The following is an 18,368-nucleotide window of genomic DNA, read 5'->3' on the forward strand; positions in this document are numbered from 1 at the left end:
AAAACAAAAACAAAAACAAAAAACAAATGGAATGTAAAGTACGCCTCCAGATATAGTGGGAAAAGTCTTGCTATGGAATAGAGAACTGATCTTGAAAATGTAAAAGTTCACGTCATGTTCTATAAAAAATTGATACAAAGTAGTACACATTGAGACATGTTCTAATTTAGTTTTTGAATTTCAAAATGACTAAAGAAGTTTTCATGCACAGGCAAAGGAACAAGTGAATGAAAGAGGGAAAATTAAGTTTGCCTCAGACTTTCCACAATGAGATTTAGTATCAGAAGAAAATGGAGCAATATCTACAAAATTCCAAGGAGAAAATATTCAAAGACTAATTTACAATTCAAGTTCAAAGGTCATTGATATGTAGAAAGGCAGTAGACATTTATTACCAGACACAGGGAAAACCCCTTAACTCCCTCCTGAAAACCTACTTTGTCTTAATCCAGCAAACCAGGAGACAAGTAAAAATGTAAAAATCAGGACTAGAGTTTAGAGTTGGAAAAATTAATAGGTAGTAAGTATTGAACTTTCACTCAGACATAAAACTGGGCTAAGCAAACTGAGAGCCTTATGCTTATAGAAAAGAATGCAAGTGTTATGGACTTTGATAAATAAAAAATAAAAATAGACCATTTAAAGCAGAAAGGTGCAAAGAAAGAAAAAGAAATCTGAGTGCTGATATCTCCTCCTTTCTAGTAAGGAGGAATTTTGATAATATAAGATTGAAATTTAGAGAGAAAATACATAATGGCTCCGGCTTTATATTGTCCATTACAATCTTTCCTTCTTAACTTGAAAGGAATATTTTAGGCATTAGAGTCTGTTTTGTTTTGTTTTTTTAAAAGGAAGCATTTATCTGAAACTTAAGTTTCTTCCTGACTCTTTTTTACCCTAAAAATTCAAGAAATATTGAAAATAATGTTTTTAATAAAATACATGGATATGACCTCATTTTAAAAATTTTATTGATCTATACATTATTTTTCACTCTATATGCATAAGAAGAAACTGGAATGATGTTGTCTCATTTTCTCTCTTGATAATGAGATTCTAGTGGATTTTTTAAAAATTATTCTTCCACACTTTGTGTTGCTTGACTTAAAAAAAAGTAAGCATGTGTGACTTCATATAAATCCTTTAAAATCATTACCCAAAATGAAAAGAGGTCTATGCAATACTTATCTTTGTGTAACATGGATTTAGTTCTGTGCCTCTGGATGGTGAAACTGGTAGGCATTGGCCTGGGTAATAAGAGACTGAGGACTTTTTTTTTTTTCCATAGAATTTTTAGGCCCAGAAATCATGAGGTTTGCTATCCTACTTTAGTCTTACCTGTGAAAATGCCTAGTAAGAAGTTTTTTCAGATTTTTCATGTAGGGCAAAAGCAGTCAATCTCTGTGTTTGGAAGCCATGGCCAGGAAACTTTTGACACTGCCAAGATGTACAGTCCTTGCATCTTATTTCCTAAAAGTCTTCTATATTTATTAAAAATCCACATGGTGTGGATCAGTAGCGAGGGAAATCTTTTTATATCTCCTGGCTTTATCTAACTACTACCAGTACGGAAGGGAGTTACTAATAACCTGATAGAAATCAAGAGGAAAAGGAAGGAAAGCAATATTTATCTTTAAAAAATATATGTATATGGTAAAATAATGATTTTTAGATTGAAAACCTGCAAAGCAGGAAAAATATTCAAATCTCCTTCATCCTAATGGAAAAATTCACTGACTGACAAGATGTTGTATCTTGTCAGCGACAGCAGTGACCTTTAGACTTGAGGCTGACATCAGTATACCACAACAAGCTATCTCTTAGAAGGCAAACACAGATCCATGTAAATTTCAAGGATCTTCAATGAAAATTGCATAAAGTCATTTACTCTATGATCCTTATATTTTGAAATGCCTAGAAATTGCACTTCTAAATACTTCAAATAACTAGTCTCTAATCTTTAAACACATTTACTTAATTTTTACTTTTTGTTTAGGGTGGAAGAGTGATTTCTAAAGAGTGATGTGAGGACACTTGCCTTCCTGGAACCTTAGTGAAGATTTTTTAAATGCCTGCATTATTGTTTCTATTTAAAGTAACATTCTCCAAAATAAATGGATGAAAAAGGGTAGAATTCCTGCTTGTGTGACACTGGCATCTTTGAAATTCAATTCCCACATTTCATTCCTTAAAAATAGAAATAAATATATCAATAAAAATAATAGTTTAATTTAGAACTCCTATGATATCCTCTTGCCTTGAAGAATTATTTTTCCTTCCCTTCTACCCTCCCTCCCTTTCTTCTTTTTTTCTAATTTGTTCTGCAAACAATTATTACAAAACTTATTGAGCACCATGCTCAGGCCTTGTACACAGTCCTGGGAATACAAAGAGTATTAATAGACACAGTATATACTCTTGATGGTCTCAAATCCAGTTCTAGATAAGTATTGGTAAGTCAAAGATTACAAGGCTTGGAGGTCTGTGACTGCGTTTTTGAAGTAAAGCAACATCTTTCACAAATGACTGAAATAAAGTGTTGACATTATATACGTATATACATACACATATATTTTTTCAGATTTTAGTTTAAGCACCTTTGACTAATATTAATTGTTTCCATTTTGAGCACCTGCAATGTGTCATGAACATATTGTATTCATTCTCTCCTCTAAGCTTTCAACCTTGTTCCTCTTCTCTGAAATGTACCTTCTTTCCTTCTAAGTGCTTCTCAATCATGAAAACTTCTTTAAATTCAGGTAGTCCCAATAATTTTTTCATTTACAAACAGATCTCGTATAGATAGTTGACACAATTTAGCAGTTAACCTATCCTGCACTCTTCACACGTTAGTCTGATGTTCCCCTGACTAGAATGTATTCAGCTGGAGAGATCTTTGGGTTCTTATAGTACCAAAGAGAGTGGGGCCACACAGTAGGAGCATGAGGAGTACTTAATGATTGAGCTATGTTCTTCCCTAAATATATCCATTAAGAGGTGTTGGGCATAGAATTTTCACATCAGAAAGAAAAACAGGATACTCAGTTAAATTTGAATTTCAGATAAAGATGATTTTTTTTGTATATAAGCATGTCCCAAATATTGCATGAGACATACTTACACTTAAAGAAATTATTTTCTGTTTATCTGAAATTCAAATTTAGCTGTGCATCCTGCATTTTATCTGGCAACCCTTATTGGAAGGAAACATTTTTAAAAATTGGGTTAGCTGCTTCTGTCAGTAGACTAGAAGCATACTGCATATATATAATCATAGTATTCAAAAGGACAAATACAGAGAGTCATTTTTATTTATTGGAGGGCCATTTTTTCATTTTTAGTACACGTATATATGCTTGTGTGTATATTCATGCACTCATGTTTATGTGTATGTACATGAACACATACACATGTATGCACATAAGAAGGGCACCTAGCACTATTTTCAGGTTCTACAGCACAATCATAGAATGACAAGAGGAAGAAACACCTGATTCACAAAGGCATCTGAAAGCCACTCAGATATAATCAGATGCTAGAAGATTATTCCTGAAAGGTTAGGATCCATTATTATAAAAACAGACATATAAGACTGTTCATAAGCTACCCTTCATTTGAAAAGATACCTATTTCAAATTTATTTCAGTATACTTTCTTTTCTTTAATTACCATTTGCCTATTTTGCCAATTTAGGACTAAAGATGTGGGCAAATTTTTTTTTTTTTTATTGCATTTGGACTTAGTCAAAAGTGTTGGGCTCAGGGAAATGTTTTCTGCCAAGTTCCTCTAGGTTCATGCCAAGTAATTTTCAATTGGTTTATAAGCCCATGTGTATTTTAAATGAAATGAATACATACATTTTAGATTCTTTTACCCTTAACTCACCCAGATGATTCACAAGACATTGAATAAACCTTTGATTCATGTTATAAGAAATAGATTGCTTGAAGGTTTTGGAAGTCAAGAAGCAAGGCACCTCATTTGCAAAGAGTAAGTGGACCCAAATGTTATAACTCCATGTGTACGATGATAGTGAGAGTTGTACTCTCAAGATTTAGTGTTCAGTTAAATGTTCAAACCTAATAATACTATACTTTACATTTAATATCTACATGTCTTGGATCATAGTAACTTCACTGACCTGATATATATTGCCTACTACTAGCCTCAAGCTCTTACCACCAATACATGAAGAATATTGAAAATGGTATTATATTCCTGTTTAATACTATTTTCGTACGTGAATTAGTTTCTATAGTACATTGGAAGTCAGTGATACAGATGTAATTATAAAGCGTAAATAACTACCTAACCCTACTGTGCACATCTCAGTTGGGTTTTTCGCAGAGTTTTTATATCTAGAATATGATTAACAATATGTAATAAAACATTTTTCACTTTATTAATTATATTCTAGATATAAAACTTTGTAAAAACTCAGGTGTGCCTAAACTCATTCTTAGCCAAGACAACCTGTCTTTTCCTAGGGTCAGACTAAATATTTTGGGAATGAAGGAGCTTCCATAGCCAAGGCTATGTAGGAGAGGCTACCACTCTTCTGCATCTGGGGAGATGTCCCCTATCTGCTGCTTGGTCTTCAGTCCACACAAGTGGCTACTCAGATATTTCTTTTTTTTTAAGATTTATTTATTTATTTTAGAGAGACAGAGAGAGAGGGAGAGAGAGAGAGTGTAAGTGGGGGAGAGAACTGAGGGAAAGAGAGAGAATCTCAGGCAGACTCCCCACTAAGCATGGAGCCTGATGTGGGGCTCGATCTCAGAACACTGAGATCACGACCTGAGCAGAAACCAAGAGTCAGACACTCAATTGACTGAGACACCCAGGTGCCCCTGAGGTATTTCTTGTTTCTGTCCTCATGACTCTTTAGTTTTAGTGGTGTTCTACATTATGTCTACCACCCTGCTAATTTTTCCCCTTATCACTTTCCTTCTTGTTTCTCCCTAGACTGAGGAAGGTGTGTGTGGATGTGTGAGTGTGTGTGTTTCCCATTCATGATAATATTTGTCAGTAGGTACAATCTAGTGCTTTCTTGATGTGTTATGAAGTGCTTTGTCTATGTCAGCAGAATTCTCTTTCTCTGAAGTCCAAGGTTTTTGTAAATCAAAACCAGGAAAAGTACAAACCCACTGGCCTAAACATTTGAATTAGTCTGAGGACTGCAGATAGAGAAAAGAAGTGTTATTCTATTTTTTTAAAGATTTTATTTATTTATTTGAGAGAGTGCACACATGAGCAAGGGGGTGGGGGTCATGGGGAGAGGAACAAGAGACTCCACACTAGGTGCAGAGCCAACTGGGAGCTTGATCCCAGGACCCCAGGATCATGACCTGAGCCAAAGGCAGATTCTTAACCGAGTCCCCCAGGCACCCCAAGAAGTATTATTCTAGGAAGCAAAACATCTCAGTAACTTTGTCACTTTTAGAAGGAATTTATTCCCATTATTTAGTAATCTACAAACTATGTAGAGGACGCTTTAGCGGTAAAATAGTACTGCAACCATGGACTTAAAACCTATAAGTGCAAGGTCATAGAAGAAAAGATTTGAATCACTGTTATTCCAAAAATGTAAAAAAAAGAATTAAAAGACATTACCATAAAATAGAGGTACTTTTAAATTAGGCTAAGACCTAAGGATTGCTAGGGTGTGAGCAGCTGTGCTGGTGGTGGGTGGGTGGGGAGAGCTGGGCTAGTCATGCTCAAATTTACACTCCCTAGAAGGACTTGTAATTTGAGAAGGAAAATAAGTTGCCCTAATGCCTGTTACATACACTGGAAATGATAAACTGGAGAATAAAATAGAAGTTGTGACATATTCAAGATTAAGAAAAGTAGGAAAGTACCTGTTCAAAATATATTATGTGGATTCAATTGTCTTTATGACTTGGGGTCCTTTCAGTTAATAGGGATTTAGGACTATTTGTTTTTAGGTTCCAGTAGCACCTATTGGTGCAAACTCAAGTACCTTCAGAATCCAGGCAGGTGATTCAAATGTAGATAGGGCCGAATGCTAATCCCACAGGATTAATGGGAACCAGAAATATACTTTTTGTCCTATGAAAAGATACACCATCCAGGCTGAACCTAGCACATCTGTAGGCAACATGGGTAACATTCAGGTCACTGCCAAAGCAACCATACGTTTTGAAAATGGGGAAGAATTGGCAAATAAATTATGAAGTAAATGGATTACTTATAAATTATAATACCGAGGCCTGAAAAGTTGAGAAGAAAATTCCAAAAGTATTAATTTCATTATTATTCAGAAAACTTTTGTGCCTTGTCTCCCTTTGAGAGTCTGCAGGTTTTTCCTTATAGTTGTCCTTTTATCTTTTCAAAATAGGACAGTAACAATAGACTTGTTGGGAAGCAGGAGGAATTATAATTTAAAAAATGTGATTCTTGGGCGCCTGGGTGGCTCAGTTGGTTAAGCGACTGCCTTCAGCTCAGGTCATGATCCTGGAGTCCCGGGATCGAGTCCCACATCGGGCTCCCTGCTCAGCAGGGAGTCTGCTTCTCCCTCTGACCCTCTTCCCTCTCATGCTCTCTATCTCTCATTCTCTCTCTCTCAAATAAATAAATAAAATCTTTAAAAAAATAAAAAAGTAAAAAATGTGATTCTTACTGTATGAAACTGGTGATGTTGTTAAGCTGGAAAGCTGACTTGAGCAGGTGGAGAACTCTGATTAAAAATATATATATATTTTTAAAGATTTTATTTATTTGACAGAGAGAGACAGTGAGAGCAGGAACACAAGCAGGGGGGAGTGGGAGAGGGAGAAGCAGGCTTCCCACCAAGCAGGGAGCCCGATGTGGGACTCGATCCCAGGACCCTGGGATTATGACCCGAGCCGAAGGCAGACCCTTAATGACTGAGCCACCCAGGTCCCCTGATTAAAAATATTTTAATAGATGGTGAGATACTGCGACACTGACCACTGTGGACACTACTTTGTTTTCTGACAAATTTGAAAATACAGGTTTCCACAGTCCCCCTCCTCCCATAGATGTTTCTCCACATAGTAGAAATGTCATTGCGCTGTATTGTCTTTCTATCAAATATATTTTCAACTATTTTACTGGTCTTTTCCACATATCTGTGAAGGAGATATGATTTGTCTCATCTTACACATGTGGGAAAGTAATATTTAGGAAGTTGAAGTTCCTACTAGAAATCAATGAGTCAGGCCAGACTCAACAGAAAATTGTTTCCTGGCTCCTATTTGGAAGTTTCCTTATCTGTTCTAGTCTGAGCTTTGCAAGAAAGCAAGAGCTCTTCATTTAGTTTGATATAATTATTCTGAGTTCTTTCACCCATAGACTAAATGGATCTGTAGTTTACATGCTCTTTTACTTACAGTTTATGGTTTTAATTACAGCTTTCATCACTTCCTTTGACTTTTAACCACCTGTCATTCCTTTGCAAGATTCTTTCCCATTGGTCATTGATGGCAATGTCTCAGATATTTAACTTCAGACCTGTGCTTTTGTTCCATTTATGCTAATAATAAATCCTACACTTCTAACATGATACTTAGGGTAGAATTCAGTGGAGTTAATTATATTTCCTTGCATAATGTAATTCTGAACTCCCTGCCATGAAAATAGCATTAGAATTTTCTATAATTTCATGTTTGCTCTTTCATTACTTCTGAGATTTAAACAGATTTAGTTTAGGTGACCTGAAGTTCAAGGTTTTCCTAAGTGAACTGAATGAATTATCTCTGCTTTCCACTTAGCAATGATGTTTATAAACTGACAATGCAATGGGATGACAGTCTCCTAAGGGTAGGGAGCCAGGCAAGATGCTTGTCAGCACCGTTACACATTCGTTGGTTTGTTTTGTATTTTTTCACTGGCTCTTTGTTCATGAAAGTCAAATCACAAAATAATCCTAAAGGATCTTAAGGTCAACCAAGATTGTATTAACTGTTCTCATATTTCAATTTTTGTTGAGAGAACATAAAAAGAAGGAAATAAAATTATTTCTTAAGCAAAAATAACCTATTTCTTTATGTACTACCTGTGCATTCATGTGGAATTGTAAATATTGATTTTTGCAAACAGTGATGGAACTTTCTTCTAGGCTTCTCCATCGTTCCATGGTGTAACAGAACAAAAACATCAGAATCAGCTATAGCTTTTCATAGCGGATATTCCCCCAGACAAACTGGATATTCCCCAAACTATCTAAACCCTCTTAGCTTCATGTAAGAAACTGGGACATTAATATTTATCTTACAAGTGTTGTTATGAAGATCAAATGTAATAATATGCACTAAAGTCCTTCAATAAAATTAGTGGTTACTCTTGATAAGTTTTGCATTTATATATTGGTGGTAGGTATTTAGACTAATTTATCCAAAATCTACACAGCCTCAGAATATTCAAGAAGGGAAGTACGTTTAAAGAGTCTAAATTATCTCACAATATTCTCACTCCTGGCCACACTAGGCTGAACATAGAATGAGGCTGTGATAGCAACTGACCCCCTCTCTGAGTCTCTGAAACCTGTGCCATGTAAGTCCTTCCATTCAGGTTCAGGTAGGTCAGCAGAGTTTTGCATGGCCTCCCGAAAGGTCACAATTTACATTTTCTTCTATCACAGCCCTGTCTTGTCTGCCACTTCTGGGTGACCTTTCATCACCACTGTGATATCCTCTGTCAACTCCTGAGGTTGATCTCCAGACTCTCAAACAATCCGGCCATTCAGGTGAATTTCTCTTGTTTTTAATGTTGAAGAGGGTGCTTTTATATAGATAGATTCTGAGCTGACGTAGAACACATTCTCCCCATAAATCTTACCCCACAAAATTATGTTGCTGTCCATTAGTAGGACACAAAATAGAACCGAATTTTTCTCTTATTTTCTTAAACATATGGTAATAGAGTTCTTTCATTTCACCTATTTTTATTACAGCTCTTTTTCTCTGCAGGAACCCAGGGACAGGCCAAAAAAACAATCTGATATGCATCATTACTCAAATAAACATTCCCCCTTGTGCCAGCCCTCATAATCTATCCATACTTGTAAACCCCAACTGTATTTGTCCTCTGGCTAACTTTCTTCTTTATGGGTTAATAATGTCTTAAAAATAAGCCGCCATTAGTCTCCAATCAAAATGCAGTCAGTGATCTCATGAATAGAAGAATGTTGAGTGGCCTCTTTCATAATCCAAGCCACCCCCCACCCCCACCACCAAACACATTTTCAGATTTGGATGGTATGAAGTTCTCTTTATGCTGCTGTGGCTACTTAAGATACATAAAGATAGCAGTCTTATATAATTGTGGTCAAAGTTTATCAAAAGTACCAGAGCCCAATTTAGGTTTGCGTTGTTGACTAAAGTGATAAGCATACATTACGAGAGAACTATTATTAGTTCCAGTCAGGTTTTTGTAATTCTTTTCTTGATGTTAGTTTTATGTTATACTCATCTGGTCTTGAATTACAAGTGAATCACATTTCCCAGACTACTAGATTCTTATTCAAAATATTTATCAGCTATCATCAGAAGAGATGGCAGATTAAGCTAATTTTAAATTATTCTTTTACGTAGGCTGAAAGTGTTTTCTACCTTCTGAGGCTCTAATTGGGGCAGGTTATTATATTTGGCTGTTCATACTACACTCTTGTAAGGATAGCTGTGGAATTTTAATGGTTGGGTCAGACCTACCTGCAGTCTAAAGGATTTTGTATGGACCCATCATTTGTTACAGAACACCAAATGGTTTCTAGGGAAGCAAAAGCATTTTCTTCCTAAATAGAAAGGAATTGCTAATCTATTCAGGGAAATCTCTTTGCATTAAAGTAGTTATGTTACTTCCTAATCACCCATGAATTACTGAAAACATCTTTGAAAGATTTGAAATGTGGGGTTCTTTACCATCATCTGGTGTGCTAATGTTGAAATTAAAGATGAGCTTAGATAAGAGATCTTATTTTCTTTTTAAATAAATGTGCCTTTTCCATTAGATTATTGTCTCTATGGTTGTCCCACTGAGCTGTAAATTATTCCCATTATTTTATCATGTGCTTCATTTCTGTTGTCCTGGTAACAAAGCATAATTGCCTTTTTAATATTTATGTATTTTATTCAAATGATTCTTTTTAACTAAAGGAAAAATGAACTCTAACAGTTGAAGGGCATGCCAATTCTAATCTCTATAAAACTTCCTTTTCTTTTTTTTTTCTTTTGCCTTTTTCTTGTATTAGTCCTATAATATGAGCTTCAGTGCAGACATTAACATAATTCTTAAATATTTGTATAAAAATTTTATGTTCAACAGTAAAACTATCTATATTTACTAAATGTAAATGTGATAATCGAATGTTCCAAATTATATTAAATGTCATTGCTAGTAAGTTGGCCATTTTCATTAAGGCATACAAATTATGATGAAGAAAGTTAATTCTGACCCCTTATTATTATCTATTATCCTGCTGCAGTGCTCAAATAATGATCACATTTTTTATAATGGATAGCTCATTTAAGATTGGCTGTTTTAAAGAGGTTTGTCAGTCATTTAACCTGGGCAAAAAACATTTATCAGTTTGTGCAAATTTAAAGCCAATTACATTAAAACACACTTTTTCTTCAATAACATTTTATTTCAATATCTAAATATAATTTGGGGAATTATATGTAAATATCCTGGGAATATTATAGTAAGTGGTGATATGGCACATTTTCATCTCATTCTACTGCCGTCATAATTAAAAAAAAAACTGCAAGAAATCTTGTACTTAAATTAGAGATAAACAGATTGTGAAAACAGATTTGAGTTTTCAAGAAGAAGGAAACTTACATGAGCTAGAGACACAAAAAACTTTCTAAAATGTTATAAGGCAGCATAATCCTAACTTTTGATTATAAACTCAGTACATATCAATCACTTTATAAATGTTTTTTGAGTCAAAGAATATTTTTTTAAAAATACTTGCAGGGGTGGCTCAGTTGGGGTGGCTCAGTTGTTAAGCGTCTGCCTTCGGCTCAGGTCATGATCCCAGGGTCCTGGGATCGAGCCCTGCATTGGGCTCCCTTCTCTGTGGGAAGCCTGCTTCCCCCTCTCCCACTCCCCCTGCTTGTGTTTCCTCTCTCGCTGTCTCTCTCTGTGTCAAATAAATAAAACCTTTTTAAAAACAAAAAAAATAAAAATACTTGCAAATTAAAGCTGCATACAGAAAAAAAAAAAATTTAAAAAAATCCTGCCAAGCAAAAAATTCAAATAATTTGATACTTGCAGATTCTTCTAAGTTTAGAAATGGTCACCTTTTATGCCTTACACATCAATTTTAGGGGGAACAGTGATAGAGTTATTCCTGTCTTTGATTTTAGCTTACTACATTGTACAGAAAGCTTGTAAACATTATCCAATATATCACAAAATGTATGTAATAAAATTTAAGTTTGGCAGTTATTTTTAAGGTGATTTTTGCAAGATTAAATTATTATTTCTTTAAGTTACATACTCAATCTTTTTATCTAGTCAGGTTGCTTCTAAGTGACTAGAATTTTTAATAGCTTTAAACTAATATGAATTACAAATTCTGGATCAACCTACAAGTTAAGCAGTGTCACTTTAAACCTAAGACTGAATTTTTTTTCTCTAATAGACTATTTTTTATAACAGTTTTAGAATCATAGAAAAATTGAGAGAAAGGATAGAGATTTCCCATATACTCCCACCCCCACACACTCATAGCATCCCTCATTATCAACATCTCTCACCAGAGTGGTACATTTCTTATAGTTGATGAAACCTCATAGGCACATCATTATCACCCAGAGTCCATAGTTTACATTAGCGTTTGCTCTTGGTGTTGCACATTCTATGGGTCTGGACATATATATCATGACATGTAGCCACCATTATAGTATCATACAGAGCATTTTGGGCTATCCTAAAAATCCTCTGTGTTCTGCCTATCCATCCTGTCTTCCTAACCCCTGGCAACCACTGATCTTTTCACTGTCTCTAGAATTTTACCTTTCCCAGAATATCATATAGTTGGAATCACACAGTATGAAGTCTTTTCAGATTGCCTTCTTTCATTTAGTAATATGCATTTGAGTTTCACCCATCTTTTCAAAGATTGATAACTCATTTCTTTTTAGCACTGAAAAATATTCTATTCTCTGGATGTAGCAGTTTATTATCCATTCACTACTGAAGGACATCTTGGTTGCTTCCCAGTTTTAGCAATCATTAATAAAGCAGCCACAAATATTTGCATGCAGGTTTTATGTTTCAATATAAATTTTCAACTTCTCTGAGAAAACACTAAGCAGTGTAATTTCTGGATTGTATTGTAAGAGTATGCGTAATTCGGGCGCATGGGTGGCTCTGTTGGTTAAGCGACTGCCTTCAGCTCAGGTCATGATCCTGGAGTCCCGGGATCGAGTCCCACGTCGGGCTCCCCGCTCAGCGGGGAGTCTGCTTCTCCTTCTGACCCTCCCCCCTCTCATGCTCTCTATCTCATTCTATCTCTCAATAAATAAAATCTTTAAAAAAAAAAGAGTATGTGTAATTCTATAAGAAACCAACAAACTGTCTTTCAAAGGGGCTGTACCATTTTGCAGTCTCACTAGCAATGAATGAGAGCTCTTGCTGCATATCTTCACCAGCATTTGGTGTTGTCAGTGTCCCAGATTTGGGCCATTCTAATAGTTATATACTAGCATCTAATTGTTTTAATTTGCATTTCATTGAGGACATATGACTAGCAGCATCTTCATAAATGCTTATTTGCCATGTCTGTATCTTCCTCGGTGAGGTGTCTCTTAAGGTCTTTGGCCAATATTTTAAATTGGATTGTTTGTGATTTTATTATTGAGTTTTAAGAGACTTTTTTGGTATATTTTGAATAACTCCTTTGTCAGATATATGTTTTGCAAATATTTTCTTTCAGTCTGTAACTTGCCATTTTATTCTCTTGATATTGTCTTTGGCAGAACAGAGATTTTCAATTTTAATGAAGTCCAGCTTACCAACTCCTCTTCTTTCATGGAAGCTGTAGTTTGAAAAATGCCTGGGGTATAAAGAGAGATTTGTTTACTAATCTCAGGGTCTATACCAAATGCAGCAGGGATCTTAGGGAGACTTCTCCAAGAACAAAAGAGCTGACTGGTGCCATTTCCCTCCCCCACCCCCCCAGCCTAAATACATGGACACCTGCAAGAACCAGTGTAGTGTGGTTCTATCCACCTAGCTTCTTAACAGTTCATCCCACCCCTGTGGTCTTCCAAAGACTTGCCCCCCTCCACCCTGAATGTGACAGGAGTTTTCCAGGGAAGTTGAAGCTCCCCTCCCAAAGCAGGCCTGGACAAACCTTGTTAACACTGCATGTGCCACCCCCCGCAATTGCCTTGGCAGGAGTACATCCAAGAGGTGCCAAAAGCATGGCATTGTGCAGGCACCCCTGACAAAGGACAGTACCATTCCCAAGTGACTGCTGTCCCAGGGAGAGGGGAAAGATAACCACATACATCAGTCTAACTGCAGCCCCAGTAGTGGGATAAGGGAAGAAATCTAGTCTGACTGCAGGCCCCAACCACCAATTAAACCACCCAGGGGACAAAACAGGGAGAGCACCCTGCTATTTGTGGCAACTGCAGCTCTGACAGATGCCTACTCTGACCCAACTCAAGTTCAATGTGGCCCCAGACTGGCTCACTAACAACATAGGGACCAAAACCCTGCCTGCAACAGGCAAAGAGAACTGTCGAAGATGATTGGACTGAAGGCAAATGCAACTCAGCCACAACAGTAGGATGCATGCAATACACATATGAGATACCCCTAAAGCACCCGGTTCTGGTAAACAGGGAACATTGCACTACTGGGTAGTACAGTACCTCTTCTTCATAAGGCCACTATTTACAAGAACAGGAGATGTAGATGACTCTCCTAACACATAAAAACATTCACAGAGACTTGGACAAAATGAGGAGACAGTGGAATATTTCAATCTCCCAAATGAAAGAAGATGACAAAATCAGAGTAAGAAAGCTAAATGAAACAAACATAAGTAATATGCCTATCAGAGGATATAAATTAATGGTCATACAGATACTTCCTGAACTTGAGAAAAGAGTGGAGGATCACAGTGAGACCCTCAACAAATAGATAAAAAAACATAACAGAGATGAAGAACTCAATAGCTGAAATTTAAAATATGCTAGAGGGAATAAATAGTAGACTAAAGGAAGCAGAATAACAGGTTATTGACCTGGGGTACAGAGAAATGGAAAGCAATCAAGCTGAACAGGAGAGAGAAAAAAGATGAATAAAGAATGAAAATAGATTCAGGGAACTCAGTTACACAGTCAAGCATAACGATAGGGATTACATTTACATTATAAGGATTGCCAAAAAGAGAAACAAAAGGGGGCAGAACATTTATTTGAAGAAATAATAGGTGAAAACTTCCCTAATCTGGGGAAGGAAACAAATCCAGATCCAAGAGGTACAGAGAGCCCCCAACAAATTCAACCCAGGGATATTTACACCAAGACACAGTAATTAAAGTGGCAAAACACAGTGATAAAGAGAACTTTAAAAGCAGCAAGAGAAAAGAAAACAGTTACAAACAAGGGAAAATCCATAAGACTATCAGCTGCTTTTTCAACAGAAACTTTGCAGGCCAGAAGAAAGTGGCATGATATATTCAAAGTACTGAAAGAAAAAACCTGCAACCAAGAATATTCTATTTAGCAAGGCTGTCATTCACAGTAGAAGGAGAAATAAGGAGTTTCCCAGATAAACAAAACTAAAGGAGCTCATGACCACTAAACCAGCCCTACAAGAAATGTTAAAGGGGATTCTTCCAGTGCAAAGGAAAGATCATAAGCAGGGGTAAAAAAAGTAGGAAGCACAAAAGTAGTAAAATTAAGTATATCTATAAAAATCAGTCAAAGGATTCACAAAATAAAAAGATATAAAGTATGACACAATTCATCTAAAATGTGGGGAGCAGGCAGAGTAAAAATTTAGTGCTTTTAGAGTGGGTTCAAACCTAATTGACCGTCAACTTAATAGAGAGTGTTATATGCACAAGATGTTATATATGAACCTAATGGTAACCACAAATCAAAAACCAGTAATAGATACGCAAAAAAATAAAGAGAAAGGAATCCAATTATATCACAAAAGAAAACCAGCAAACTATGTCAGAAGAGAGCAAAAGAAGAAAGGAACAGAGAAGAAATACAAACATAACCATGAAACAAGTGACAAAATGGCAATAAGTACATAACTACCAATAATTACTTGGAATGTAAATAGACTAAATGCTCCAATCAAAAGATTTGGGTGAAATTCTCTCTTTCTAAAATAAATAAATCTTTTTTAAAAAATGGGGCACCTGGGTGGCTCAATCAGTTAAGCGTCTGACTCTTGGTTTTGACTTAGGTTGTGATCTCATAGGTCACGAAACTAAGCCCCACGTCAAGCTCTGCACTCAGCAGGGAGTCTGCTTGAAGATTCTCTCCCTCTGCCCCTCTTCCCCTCTCTCTCTGAAATAAATAAATAAATCTTAAAAAAAAAAAAGACTTGGGTGACAGAATGGATAGAAAATCCCCAAGACCCATCTATATGTTGTCTATAGGAGATTCATTTCAGAACTAAAGAAACATGCAGGTTGAAAGTGAAGGGATGGGAAAAACACTTATCATGAAAATGTAAGTGAAAAAGAAAAAGCCAGGCTAGCAATACTTATATCAGACAAATAGACTTTAAAAGAGATAATCACAAGAGACAAACAAGGACACTACACAATCATAAAGGAAATAATCCAACAAGAAGCTATAAAAATTGTAAATATTTATGGGTACTCAACATGGGAGTACCCAAATACATAGAGCACCTATCAACAAGTAATCAATGGTAATATAATAAAAGGAGACTGTAACACCCTACTTACATCAATAGGTATATCATCCAAAGAGGAAATCAAGGAAACAGTGCCATTGAATGATAAATTGGACCTAAAATATCTAACACATACATTCAGAACATTCCAACCTAAAACAGCAAAATACACATTCTTTTCAAGTACACCTGGAAGATTCTCCAGAATACATCACATGTTAGGCCACAAAATATGGCTTAACAAATTAAAAAAGATCAAAGTGATGCCATGCATCTTTTCTGACTACAACACTATGAAACTAGAAGTCAACCACAAGAAAAAAAATCTAGAAAGAACATAAATACATGGAGGTTAAATAACATGCTACTAAAAAATGAATGGGTCAACCAAGAAATTAGAGTAAATAAAAAAATACATGGAGACAAATGAAAATGATAACACAATGATCCAAAATCTTTAGAATTCAGCAGAAGAAAATTTATAGCAATACAGGCCTACCTTAAGAAACAATAAAAATCTCAAATAACAACCTAAACTTACAGAGTGAGAAAAAGAACAAACAAAACTCAAACCCAGCAAAGGGAAAGAAATGATAAAGATTAGAGCAAAAAGAAATGAAATGGAAACAAAAAACAAAAACAAATCAAACAAACAAAAAAACAGAACAAATCAATGAAACCAGGAACTGATTCTTTGAAAACATTGACAAAATTGACAAACCATTAGCGGAACTCATCAGGGAGGGAAAAAAAAAAAAAAGAGGACTCAAATAAACAAAATCAGAAATGAAAGAAGAGAAATAACAACTAATGTTTCAGAAATACAAAGGATTATAAGAGAATATGGAAAATTCTATGCCAACAAATTAGACAACGTAGAAGAAATAGATAAATTGCTAGATACATAAAACCTTCCAAAACTAAATCAGAAAGAAATAGAAAATCTGAACAGACTGATTACCAGCAATGAAATTGAATCAGTAATCAAAAAACTCCCATGAAGAAAAGTCTAGGAGAGTTGGCTCCACAGGCAAATACTACCAAACATTTAAAGAGTTAATACTTATCCTTCTCAAACTATTCTTAAAAAAAAAAAAAGAAAGAAAAGAAAACTTCCAAATCTATTCTACAATGTCAGCATTACGCTGAAACTAAAACCAGATAAAGATACTACAAAAAAAAAAAAAAAGAGAATATAAGCCAATATATCTGATGAACATAGATGCAAAAATCCTCAACAAAATAACAGCAAATTGAACCAACAATACATTAAAAATCATTCAACAAGTGGGATTTATTCCCAGGATGTAAGGGTGGTTCGACATTTGCAAATAGATCAATGCAATACTTCACTTCAGCAAGAGAAAGGATAAAAACTACATACTCATTTTAATAGACTTTGCAGAAAAGCATTTGACAAACTACAATATCCATTCATGACAAAAACCCTCAACAAAATAGGTTTAGAGGGAACATGTCTCAACATAATAAAGGACATATAAGAAAAACCCACAGCTAACAATGTGAAAAACTTAAAGCTTTTCCCCTAAGATCAGAAACAAGACAGGGATGTCCACTGTCACCACTTTTATTCAACATAGTACTAGAACTCGTAGCCACAGCTATGAGACAAGAAAAATAAATAAAAGGCATAAAATTGGTAAGTAAGAAGTAAGATTTTCACTATTTACTAATGACCTGATATCAAAACCCTAAAAACTCCACCAAAAAGCTACTAGATCTCATAGATGAATTCAGTAAAGTCACAGGATACAAAATCAATGTGGAGAAATCTGTTGTAATTTCTTACACTAAAATGAAGCAGCAGAAAGAGAAATTAAGAAAACAACCCCATTTACAATTACACCAAAAATAATAAAATACCTAATAATAAACTTAACCAAGGAGGTGAAAAACCTGTACTCTGAAAACTATAAAACATCAAAGAAAGAAATTGAAGATGACACAAATGGGAAGATAGTCCATGCTCATGGATTGGGGGAATAAATATTGTTAAAATGCCCACAGTACTCAAAGCAATCTACATATGTAATGCTATAACTATCAAAATACCAACAGTATTTTTCATAGAACTGAAACAAGTAATCCTAAAATTTATATGGAATCACAAAAGACCTAGAATAGCCAAAGCTATCTTGAAAAAGAACAAAACAAGAGGTATCAGAATCACAGATTTCAAGATACTCTACAAAGCTGTAGTCTCAAAATAGTATAGCACTGGCATATAGATCAATAGAACAGAATAGAAAGCCCAGAAATAAACCCACACCCTTATGGTCAATTAGTCTATGAAAAATATGGCAAAATACAGTCTCCTTGACTAATAGTGTTAGGAAAACTGGACAGCTACATGCAAAAGAATGATTCTGGACCAGTTTCTTACACAATACCCAAAAAACAAACTCAAAATGGATTAAAGACCTAAATGTGAGATCTGAAACCATAAAAGTCCTAGA

The sequence above is a fragment of the Eumetopias jubatus genome, unplaced genomic scaffold (assembly GCF_037043125.1).
Source record: "Eumetopias jubatus isolate StellerSeaLion01/CBP00866 unplaced genomic scaffold, mEumJub1_p1.0 scaffold_6, whole genome shotgun sequence".
Lineage (NCBI taxonomy): Eukaryota > Metazoa > Chordata > Mammalia > Carnivora > Otariidae > Eumetopias > Eumetopias jubatus.